Source organism: Lynx canadensis, chromosome B1 (genome assembly GCF_007474595.2).
Source record: "Lynx canadensis isolate LIC74 chromosome B1, mLynCan4.pri.v2, whole genome shotgun sequence".
NCBI classification, from domain to species: domain Eukaryota; kingdom Metazoa; phylum Chordata; class Mammalia; order Carnivora; family Felidae; genus Lynx; species Lynx canadensis.
The window spans coordinates 57,186,436-57,198,539 of NC_044306.2; positions in this window are offsets into that span (position 1 = coordinate 57,186,436).

Consider the following 12,104-nt stretch of genomic DNA (forward strand, 5'->3'; position numbering starts at 1 on the left):
CATTAAGAAATTTCCTCCTGGGGCGCCTGGGTGGCGCAGTCGGTTAAGCGTCCGACTTCAGCCAGGTCACGATCTCGAGGTCCGTGAGTTCGAGCCCCGCGTCAGGCTCTGGGCTGATGGCTCGGAGCCTGGAGCCTGTTTCCGATTCTGTGTCTCCCTCTCTCTCTGCCCCTCCCCCGTTCATGCTCTGTCTCTCTCTGTCCCAAAAATGAATAAAAACGTTGAAAAAAAAAAATTTAAAAAAAAAAAAAAGAAATTTCCTCCTGGAAACAGTTAATTTCATGATATGCTTTAAAAATAAGCTCTTGTAAACAAAAAGGTGTTCCCCTGTGTATAGTGTACTGTATTCTACTTCATTACAAGGTTATAATGTATCAAGATAAATCCTTAAGATTGAAAGTATACATAAATTACCATAGCAACAACTTAAGTTTACTTCAGCTGCCATAAATGAAGCTCTAATAAGTACCAAAGCACACTGTGTCACTACACAAATTCCAGTATTCTGCTCCCTACTTGTAAAATGGTTGGTGCTATTTCATCTGCTTATTTTGAATAAAAACTCTAAGAGATCCACTGTGATCAACGATCAGAATGCACTGCTGAATATAACTGATAAAATCTCTTTCCTTTTAAACCTCAGACAGTTTTGGTTCTAACAATGTAAATTCTTTCAGGTTGTATTTTCTAATATAATAAAAATAACTACTTTTGATATTAAGAATTATAGATTTATGTATTACACAGTATTTTGGAAACATAATATTAGCTTAAATTTATTCTTTATAGTATATGTTTTGGAGTCCAAAATACAGTATTATAGCAGAACAATGAAAATTTTTCTTCAGATAAATCAAAAATGTGCAAGAATCAGTATGTGCAACCAGATTTAATTAGTTCATAAAAATCAGCTTAAACTTTCTAACTGATTTAAAATTATTTCTTAAATGTCCTGCTAAGTTATAAACCATTTAATTGGTATTTCATTTGTGTATTCATTAATTAAACAATAGTATTTGCCAAGAGCCCAGGATTCAAGGAGTGGTAAGCAGAGGAAAGGTCATGACGCTGTAAGTAGCTTAGATTTTTCCTCAGGTTTTGGGGGTGGAGGGTATTAAAAGGATCACTTGTGGAGCAAGCAGGCATCAAGGTAATCAATTAGGACAATGAGCCCAAATGAAACTAACAATCAAGTATTTATGTCCTTACTGCAAGAGGACACGGAAGGGTAAACAGAGGCATCAGCTCTCCAGTACCCCATTTTCCCCTGCTGAATGGCACCTGGTTACAGTGAAGTGGGTGCTGCACAGACACTGTCAAAGACACTCCAAAAAATGTCCTATCTCTTTATGAACCTGAAAAGAATGAAGGAAGAAGAAAATGAGGGAAGAGCTACGAGTGGAAAGATTCTGAATGAAAGTAGAGAAAAATGTTTCAGCCCAAGCCCCCAAATAATAAGATCTCAGAGAAGATGTCTAGAAATATAACACATGTCCACAAAAGGACTTGCATATATGTGTTTATAGAAGCAGTACTCATAACATCCAAAAAGCAGAAAGGATTTGTCTATTTATTTATAACATTTATTTATTTATTTGAGAGAGAGAGAGAGAGAGAGAGAGAGAGAGAGATCACGAGCAGAGGAGGGGCAGAGAGAGAGACAGAGAGAGAGAGAGAGAGAGAGAGAGAGAGAGAGAGAGAATTCTAAGCAGGCTCCACACTGTCAGTACAGAGCCCAATGCGGGGCTCGAACTCACAAACCATGAGATCATGACCTAAGCTAAAACCAAGAGTCAGACTCTTAACCAACGGAGTCACCCAGGTACCGCACAAACAATTTAAATTGTACATATTTGGTGAATGAATAAACATGATACAATGTATTCATACAATGGAGTATTACTCAGTATTAAAATAAGGATCAAACTAGTGATACATGTTAAAATGTGAATGTACTGCAAAAAAAAACCATGAAGTGAAAAAAATATGCAAAATAAAATTATATCATTCCAGTTATGTGAAATGTGCAGAAATGTTAAATTTACAGAGAGATTAATTAGATGGTATTTGCAGCAGAAAGTAGGGTGGGGATTGACTGCAAATGGCCCAACAGAATGCTTGTGACAATAGTAATGTTTTAAAACTGGAATGTGGTAATGGCTGAATTTCTCTACACATTTACTAAAAATCATTCAATGTAAACCCTTAAAAACAATGGTTGAATTCATAACACTATGTTTAAAAAAGCAAAATATAGGTGTGTAGCTGTGTGTATATATGCACATACACAAGTATATAGTAGCATAAATTTTAGATGAGGAAAGATGGGATTGTAAATAGACAATTTTTAAAAGATATCTGTGACAGAAAAAGTAGAAATGAGACATATGACAGCATGATTCTGATGTGCTCTCTCTGTTCATATTTTCCTGTGCATTTTATTCATTTCTCTTTTTCAATTCTTCTTCTTTTGTTTCCCCCTTTGGAGAGAGAAAGAGAGAAAGCACCAGCCAGGGAGAGGGACAGAGGGATAGAGAGAGAATCTTAAGCAGGCTCCACGCTCATTACAGAGCCCTACGCAGGGCTCAATCCCACAACCCTGGGATCATGACCTGTGCTGAAATCAAGAGTCGATGTTCAACTGACTGAGCCACCCAGGTGCCACTTTCTTCTTTAATTCTACGGCTTCTGTATTCTAGCTGCTTTGTTCACCTTGAATTCACAACTCTGTCTCCTCAACTAAAGAGACTGCAGGGTTCTGTTTGTGTTCATCCTCCCAGTGCTATGTCCTATAAACTCTCTAGACAGTAAAACAGACAATTGTAATACTTTTTTTACTTCTCTTATTTAAGGAATCACTGTTGTGTTGTTTATTGCCCAATGTCTAAAAATGCTTGTTGCATGTATTTTATCCCACATTTTAATTGTTTAGAGCAGAAGGATACATCAGGACACAGTTACTCCATGATGGTGATAAGGAGAAGTCTTACCTTTCCAATTCAGTGAGGGTTTTTTTATGTATTATTTTTAGTACACAATTAATTCTGAACAGACTTGGAATAACAGCACATTTCACTGAATCTACAATGCCACTGATTTTTAAATGCACTATTATCTTATGTACCACTAAGAAAAAATAACACTTGCAATTTATTTTTCACATGCCACCACTATATCCAGATTTAAGAGATACTAAATGTGAAAAAATGAGCACCATGAGGTTAATGAAATGTGATAATATTGACAATCTGTACTAAATAATCATATTACAATAAGATTAAAATTCATTTGTAATAATTTTTAACTAGTTTTACCTTTTCTAGTTTGTGAAAATGTGACATAAATAAGTATTTAATCTCTGTTTATAATTATTCTAGTAATAACACTCTTTTCCATAGGTGGGGCATAGCCTTTCAAAAACATGGCCTTTCAAAAGTTTCTGCCATTGATTTATCTCTTAAAGGTTTTAAATCTATCTTTCTTCAACTATGATAAATTTACTAAGAAATTCTATAAACTTCTTACACAATTAGAGCCTTCAAATAGCACTGTGGAGTTTCTTTAATCAAATTTTATTGAAAGAATATATGAAGGGGAATAAAGATTATAGTAAGACATCATTTTTAAAATCTTTAAAGTAAATGCTTATCACATTACTACTCTGAAAATGAATGTTCACATTATTGTAGTTCCATCTCAGCAATCCCTTAAGTAAACAACACCATTCCAAACTGCAATTCAAATTTGAAATGTAGAGGCAAGTCCACAGAATTTTTAATACATTAAAGTAAATCTCACAATTCTTAAAAGCCTGGCTGGCTGAGAACATATAGTCTGCAACAAAAAATTATCTAGTACTACATAAATATAACGAAAAAAATGGATGCCTAAAGCCAGATATAGACAATTTTTGTAAAGTTAACAAGATACCATAAAATATAATCTGCCTCCATGACCATTATTAATTAATAACTTCTTAAGTTCAGTGCAAATGAAAGATCTGAGTTACCACCTCATATTTCCACTATCTATGAATTCATAAAGGACAGGGAACACATTGTTCTTTTTATAGTTTTAAGTTATATTATGATATTTATAATATTATATACTCAAAAATTTGTAGAATTAAATTTTAAATGTACTGTGGGAAAAGTAAACCTCTAATAGTTCATAGCCACAGTCAAATTCAATGTTCACTTAGTAAATGGAGACAAAAAGATCTTGACTCAATTTATTTGGAGTCCTAGACCATGATAAATGTTGAAGTGAACAAATGGGCCATTATTATGGAGATAATTTTTGAAAAGATGAGATATTTTATATGATTTGAGATTTCATTACTAAGTATTCTTGTTAATGAGGTAGCTTAGGCAATTTTAACTATAGTTTAGAGAAAGGTCACCATGCACACATTTTGTATGTATCATAAAGTAAGGATTACAAAGTAATTAGTTTTATGGTCCATAGCTATACAATTAAAGATGTTTAGTCATCAAATTATTTGAAATTATTTGAAAGCATGTATCCCTGGTGAGCATTTAAATTAGCCACATTAATGTATATTTCTTCTGTAGGGCTGGGTGACAGTTTGTGGTTACACTTTATGTACATTGCCAAGTCTATTGTTTTAGGTCTTGACTCTGTACATCAAAGTCTCCTTTTTATGAAGGGTGGAGAATGAAATAGGTTCAGAAAGCAGATTATCCAGTATCACTAATGGGGATCCAGGAGATAGCACACAGAATCTATCTATTTATGTCACATGAACCAAAATCTATGACACATGGTTAGGAGGGAAGACAAATACTCTTACTACTTCTGTAAAGAGCCAAAATATTTGAAAATCAGTTACCCATTCATATAACAATACTGAACAAGTATTTATTAAGAATCCACCATTACTGTTGTCATTAGTTGTACAAGAGGTTACAAAATATATAGTCCTTTGCCAAAGGGAAGAGGAGGGGGGTTTGGACAAAACAGGTGAAATGGACAGGGAGATATAGGTGTCCAGTTATAGAACGAGTAAGTCATGGGAATAAAAACCAGTGCATAAGGAATACAATGATATTGTAATAGTGATGGGACAGATGGTAGCTGTACTTGTAGTGAACATAGCACAATGTGCAAATTTGTCAAATCATTAATTGCACATCTGAAATTAATGTAACATTGTATGTCAACTATATTCAACTTAAAAAATGAAAAAAAACATATGGTACTTTGCTTTCAGGCTAGAATATAACTATGACTATAACTTATGTCATCCTTTTTATCTGTCACTAAAGGAAATAAAATTTCCATCTTATTTAATATTCTAGTATGTTTCAATAATAGTGAAGCAAACATCTGAAGTCAACAACCAACCATCACAATATATATTGAGGGAGAAATTATACCAGAAGAACAAAATCAGTGAGGATTCTCTAGTAAAACATCCCCAAAGTTACCAAAACGTGATAAAATATAGAATGCCTGAAATGGTCCTTTGAAAGCTGAGGATAATGTGTCCATCAATCACCTCAGGAAAGTGAAAGTGCAGCAGATTTTAATTCACTAATGGTTATCTTATCCTAGGTATCTATACATTTAGTAATAGTTACTGAATTCTCAGTACAACCAAGTATTGTATTATTTTTAAACTTCCTATAAAAGTAAGGTATATAAATGTCTACTGAATAACATCTTTGGATATCTAAAAATAAAGAATTACAGATGTTCTGACTTTTACAAACTAATGTTTCTGAAGATGCATAATGACACCTTGCAATTTAATAAACCAACTTTGAGGTATATTTGTCAATAACTAGGTTCAATTTTCTTTCAGTTCAAACTCATGGAGAAACATTAAATATAATTTAAAAAGTAACCTGTTACAGGGCATCAAAGGCAATTGCAGAAAACTAGATTGTGAAAATAAGACAAATCTGGAAATTGAAAAGTTAGTAAATACCTCATGTAAAAAATAGAAACTGGTTTTACTTTAGCTAAATTTTCTGTACTTCTTCGGGAAAACTGTATTAAAAGGCACAATCATGATAGAGGGAAAAAATCTAAAACATTTCTAATTATTGGAGTACAAACACTTTTTAACCTCATCTAAACAATAAATGTATTTCTGAAACTTGGAGCTTTTTTATTCATTAAAGATAGCAATACCACCATATATATTACATATGTAATATATGTTACATATATAATATATATTACATGGACTGTGGACTATGATGAGGAGGACTCTCCTGCTAGGGAAGTTGGGGAAATGAAGTTTTCAGGCCTTACAAATCCATGGGGGTAAGCTCTGAAAAGCAGATGGCACTGCGTATGAAAAAACATCTAGCCTATCCTTCCACCATGCTTTTACATATGCTTTATCGAAAGGGAATTTTGTATTTTTTAAACTAATAAATGTTTATTATAAACCAAGTAATTATATCTTGATATGTTGGTTTGGCTCCTTATTTAGGGGGAAAAAAACCCAGTTGTTTTGGCTTAATCTATTTAGGATTCATTCACCCATTCAAACAGCTCCATACAACCATTCTACTGATATTCTTCCAATTAATGTCAACAAAGACTAGCTGCCAATGACAATGGCCCTTTTAAAAGTCCTGTTACATTTTACTTCTTTGTATCATCAGTAAGACTGCACATTCTTGACATCTTATTCACTTCACGTTTCTTATATACTTGTTCTTATTCAGCATCTATTTCTATTACAGTTCCTTCTTGCCTTTTTTTCTCACCCCTCTTCCTTTATCAATACTATTTTTTTCCTTGAGTCCTCTGTTTCTCTGTCTCACCTCTATAAATTCTCTCTTTGTATTAGCAATCTACCTCATGCCTTCAACAATAGGCCAATAATTCATAAAGATTTACATATAATTCTCTGGCCTGAATTCCAGACTCATAAATTTAGCTATACACTGAAAAACTCTATTTAAATATCTCACAAAAATTGTAACTTCTCTTTATACAATAATAAAGATAGAAGTAACATCAAATAAAAAAAAAACCTGTGAAGACCTTATACCCTTCAAAAACATTAACTCAACATGAATCACAGAACTAATTATAAATTGAGATGTAAAATTTCTAGAAAATAACACAGGAAAAATTCTAGCCTGGGTTTAATTGAACCTATGTTTGGCTATGACTGTTTAGATACAACACCAAAGGCACGATCCCTAAAAGAATTCATAAGGTGGACTTTATTAAAATTAATTTTTTCTGCTCTGAGAAAGACAAGCTACAGACTGGGAGAAAATATTTGCAAAAGATACATCTGTGTACAAAGTGTACAAAGAACTTCCTAAAATTCAACAAAAGGAAAAAAAAAAACAACTAATTTAAAAAATGGGCAGAAGTCCTGAACCAATACTTCACCAAGTAAGATATACAGATGGCAAATAAACATGAAAAGATGCTCAATCATATCGGAAGGGAAATTAAAATTAAAACAACAATGAAATACCACTATACACTTATTAGAATGGCCAAAATTCATTACACTGACAACACCAAACGCTGATGAGGCTGTGGACCAACAAGAACTCTCATTCATTGCTGGTGGGAACACAAAATGTAAGGCCACTTTGGAAGATAGTTTGGCAGTTTTTCACAAAATTAAACATACTCTACCATAATCACATTCCTTAGTATTTACCCAAAGTAGTTCAAAATTTATGTCCACACAAAAACCTGAACACAGATATGTTAGCAGGTTTACTCATAACTGCCAAAATTTAGAAGCAACCAAGATATCTTTCATTAGGTGAGTAGTTAACTATGGTACAATTCAGACAATGGAACATTATTTAGTGCTGAAAGAAACGAGTTATCAAGCCATGAAAAGACATGAAATAACCTTAAAGCGTATTATTATATGAAAGAAGCCAGTCTGAGAAGGCAATACGACATTCTCGAAAAGGCAAAACTGCAGAGGAAATAAAAAGACCAATGATTGCCAGAGGCAGGGGTAGGGTGGGGAGGATAGGTATAGCATAGAGGATTTTTGTGCAAATACTCTGTGTGATACTATAATGGTGGATGCATGTCATTATATATTTGTTCAAACTCCTAGAGGATGCAAAACCTACAGTGAACCCTTATATAAACTATGGATTTTGTGTGATAATGATGTGTCAATGCAGGCTCATAGATGGTTAACACATGTACCAATATGGTGGAGATATGCATGTGTGGGGGTAGGAAGTAATGGGAAATTTCTATAACTCTGCCTCAGTTGTGCTGTGAACATAAAACTTCTGAAAATGAAGTCTATGTTTAAAAAAAAAAAAAACAAAACTTCACTTCCTCTACCTGCTGTTTTGGTTAACATTACTACTTATTTAGTGAACTAAATCACAAACTTGATAACTTGCAGTCAAAAATCCCACCCCCCAAACTCTCAAATTAGGAAAATTACAGATTTTTGGAGGCTTTCATCTGTTACTTTCTAACAATTCACTTCTAAATTCTCATTAGTATTGATCGGATTAAGGCACAAAATTAGTACTGGGAAATAATATTGTTTGCCTTTCAATCATAAGTGTTTCTTTATTGGATGCATTAACTATGTTAATGCTAGAAACATGTTTTAAAATACAAAGTAGCCTACGTTTTACTTATGTTTAAAATTGGACTTTGTATCTAGAAGTTTAGAGATAAAGACCAAATTCCTTAAAATGGAAAAACTATCTGTCATATCCTGGCATACGGCCACCTTATCATTTTCATTCCCTGCCACCTTCTGAAATGCAATATAAACACCCTTCATATCTCCTCAGTGTATAGTTTCCTACTTCTCTCTCCTTCCTTTCTCTCTCTTTCTTTCCACATGATTTTGTATGTTTCTGTCTAGAATTTAGGCTTTCCTTTGTTCAACTTAAATCATCTATAAACCTTTTAATGTATAGATCAAAGTAATTTTTAAGGTCTCCCTGAAGTCCTTATAGTTGCTTATACCACCCCCACCTGTGCACACACAGCACATTATGAATTACTACAACATAAACATCATCGTATTAAGATGTGATATTTTCATATCTGTCTTCTCTATTAAACTGTGAGTTCTCTGAAGACAGAAACTATGTATTACTTGATCTAGCACACATTACCATAAATGGTGGCTGAATAAATGAAATATTTCTCTAAAGAAGACCAAAAAGTACTGTTCAAAAGAATTTGAAAAAAATAAAGTGGCAGCAAAAATGTTCAAAATATCATTTGACAGCATTCATTCCCCAAACCAGACCAACTCATTCTGACAGAACCATGACGTGGTGAGAAAGCACTATGTGGTCAAGACAGAAATAAAAAGGAACTCAAATAAATGAATGCACTTTTTGGTATACTGATGAGCAAAATGTATTATTTAACGAGATGCACTAGACTCCAAAGTGTTTATGTTAGTGAAAGATATTGACAGGCTATCAAAAGCTAACAGCAATGACATAGAAGAGACAACATAATTCACAAAACAGCTGTGCGAGGAACAGTCTCCTTTCCTGATTGAAAAGCAAACAAGCAAACTGTCATTTTGGTTTTCAGGAGCCACAAGAATTGTATTTAATTCAGGCATGCATATTATAAACAGTGCTGCATCTATTCTAATGACCTGAACTGTGTCTTCTTTAGCATACAGTTCAGTGCTCAACTTTGTTGACATACCAAAAGTAGACTGCCTCAATTCACCCTCTTTTCTTAGATACCTGTAGCTTTTTTTCAGATGTTTCAGATATTTCTAGCAACTTTCATAGCAATGGTATCACTATGCATTGTAATTACCTGGTTACCTGGATGCCTTTATGAGTGCCCAATTTGGGGGGAATGACAATTTGTTTCTTGTCTTTGCATCACATCACATGGCTATTTATAGTTTCCAATGCTTGCTGAATACTGATGAATGCATTATATATGAGAATTCATTGATAATGACTGCAATAAACTCAAGTCACTCTTTGTAATAAAGCAGACTATATTGCTTGAGAAATGCCTTTCAGTAAATCAATTTGACGAAGGAGATGTAAAACTTTAGAAACAGTGAAAGAAATAAAATCCAGATTTGGAATGTTGGTGGGATATGCTGAGCAATTGATCAGTATATATAATAAAAATATTAATGTAATTCTGGGGTAAGATTTATTAAATACAATTTATATAGAGCAAAAATCACTCTTTTCAATGCATAATTCTACTCATACAGACATATTCACACAGCAGTGTAATCATTACCATAATTAAGATATAAAACTTTCTAACATCCCCCCAAAATTCCACATGCTCTTCTATAGATAGCTTCTCCCTTGGAGACTTTAAAGTAATAGACAATGGCTTTAAAGAAGTGACAAGGGGCGCCTGGGTGGCGCAGTCGGTTAAGCGTCCGACTTCAGCCAGGTCACGATCTCGCGGTCCATGAGTTCGAGCCCCGCGTCGGGCTCTGGGCTGATGGCTCGGAGCCTGGAGCCTGTTTCCGATTCTGTGCCTCCCTCTCTCTGCCCCTCCCCCGTTCATGCTCTGTCTCTCTCTGTCCCAAAAATAAATAAAAACGTTGAAAAAAAATTAAAAAAAAAAAGAAGTGACAAAAGCAAGTGGCATACCAGACAAAGGGGCAGTATCCAAAATCTATAAAGAACTTATCAAACTCAACACCCAAATAAACAAATAGTCCAGTGAAGAAATGGGCAAGGCATTAATAGACACTTTTCCAAAGAAGACATTAAGGTGGCTAACAGACACATGAAAAAATGCTCAATATCACTCATTGTCAGGGAAATATAAATCAAAACCACAATGAGATACCACCTCACACCTGTCAAAATGACTAGCATTAACAACTCAGGCAACAGATGTTGGCGAGGATGTGGAGAAAGAGGGACTCTTTTGCACTGCTGGTGGGAATGCAAACTGGTGCAGCCACTGTGGAAAACAGTTTGGAGGTTCCTCAAAAAATTAAAAATAGAACTACCCTATGACCCAGGATTACACTACTAGGTATTTATCCATAGGACAGAGGCATGCTGTTTTGAAGGGGCACATGCACCCCAGTGTTTATAGGAGACCTATTGACAATAGCCAAAGTATGGAAAGAGTCCAAATGTCCACCGATAGATGAATGGATAAAGAAGATGTGAGAAGGAAATCTTGCCATTTGCAACAATGTGGATGGAACAAGAGTATATTATGTTAAATGAACTTAGAGAAAGACAAACATATGACTTCACTCATCTGTCGAATTTAAGATACAAAACAGATGAACATAAGGGAAAGGAAGCAAAAATAATATAAAAACAGGGAGGGGGACAAAACGTAGGAGTCTCTTAAATACAGAGAGCAAACTGAGGGTTGTTGGAGGGGTTCTGGTGAGGGAGATGGGCTAAATGGGCAAGGAGCTAAAGGACGACACTTGTTGGGATGAGCACTCGGTGTTGTATGCAGGGGATGAGTCACTGGATTCTACTCCTGAAATCATTACTGCACTACATGCTAACTTGGATGTAAATTAAAATTAAAATTAATTAATTACAAAAGAAAATAATTAAGAAACTCTGAAGCCCGTAGTGTTAGACCCAGGTTTCTTAAAAATTCAAATTCTCATTTATAAACTTGAATTTTTTTTTTTAATTTTTTTAAATTTTTTTTTTTCAACGTTTATTTATTTTTGGGACAGAGAGAGACAGAGCATGAACGGGGGAGGGGCAGAGAGAGAGGGAGACACAGAATAGGAAACAGCCTCCAGGCTCTGAGCCATCAGCCCAGAGCCTGACGCGGGGCTCGAACTCACGGACCGCGAGATCGTGACCTGGCTGAAGTCGGACGCTTAACCGACTGTGCCACCCAGGCGCCCCTATAAACTTGAATTTTATAACTGCCACCAAATACTGCCAGTTGTTTTTTTCTTGAAGTAATAGGTTAACTTCAGTTACTTCTGAGAAAATATCCAACAAAGTACATAAATATGGATGACCATATTTTGTTTGTTAGTAGTTCTTCACAGAAATAGTAATGTTCCATAAAATAAGTGACTAATTTAGCTCATAACACAAAAATTTTTCATTGAGACGACCATTATACTGTTCTGTGTAGCAGAGATGCTTTATACA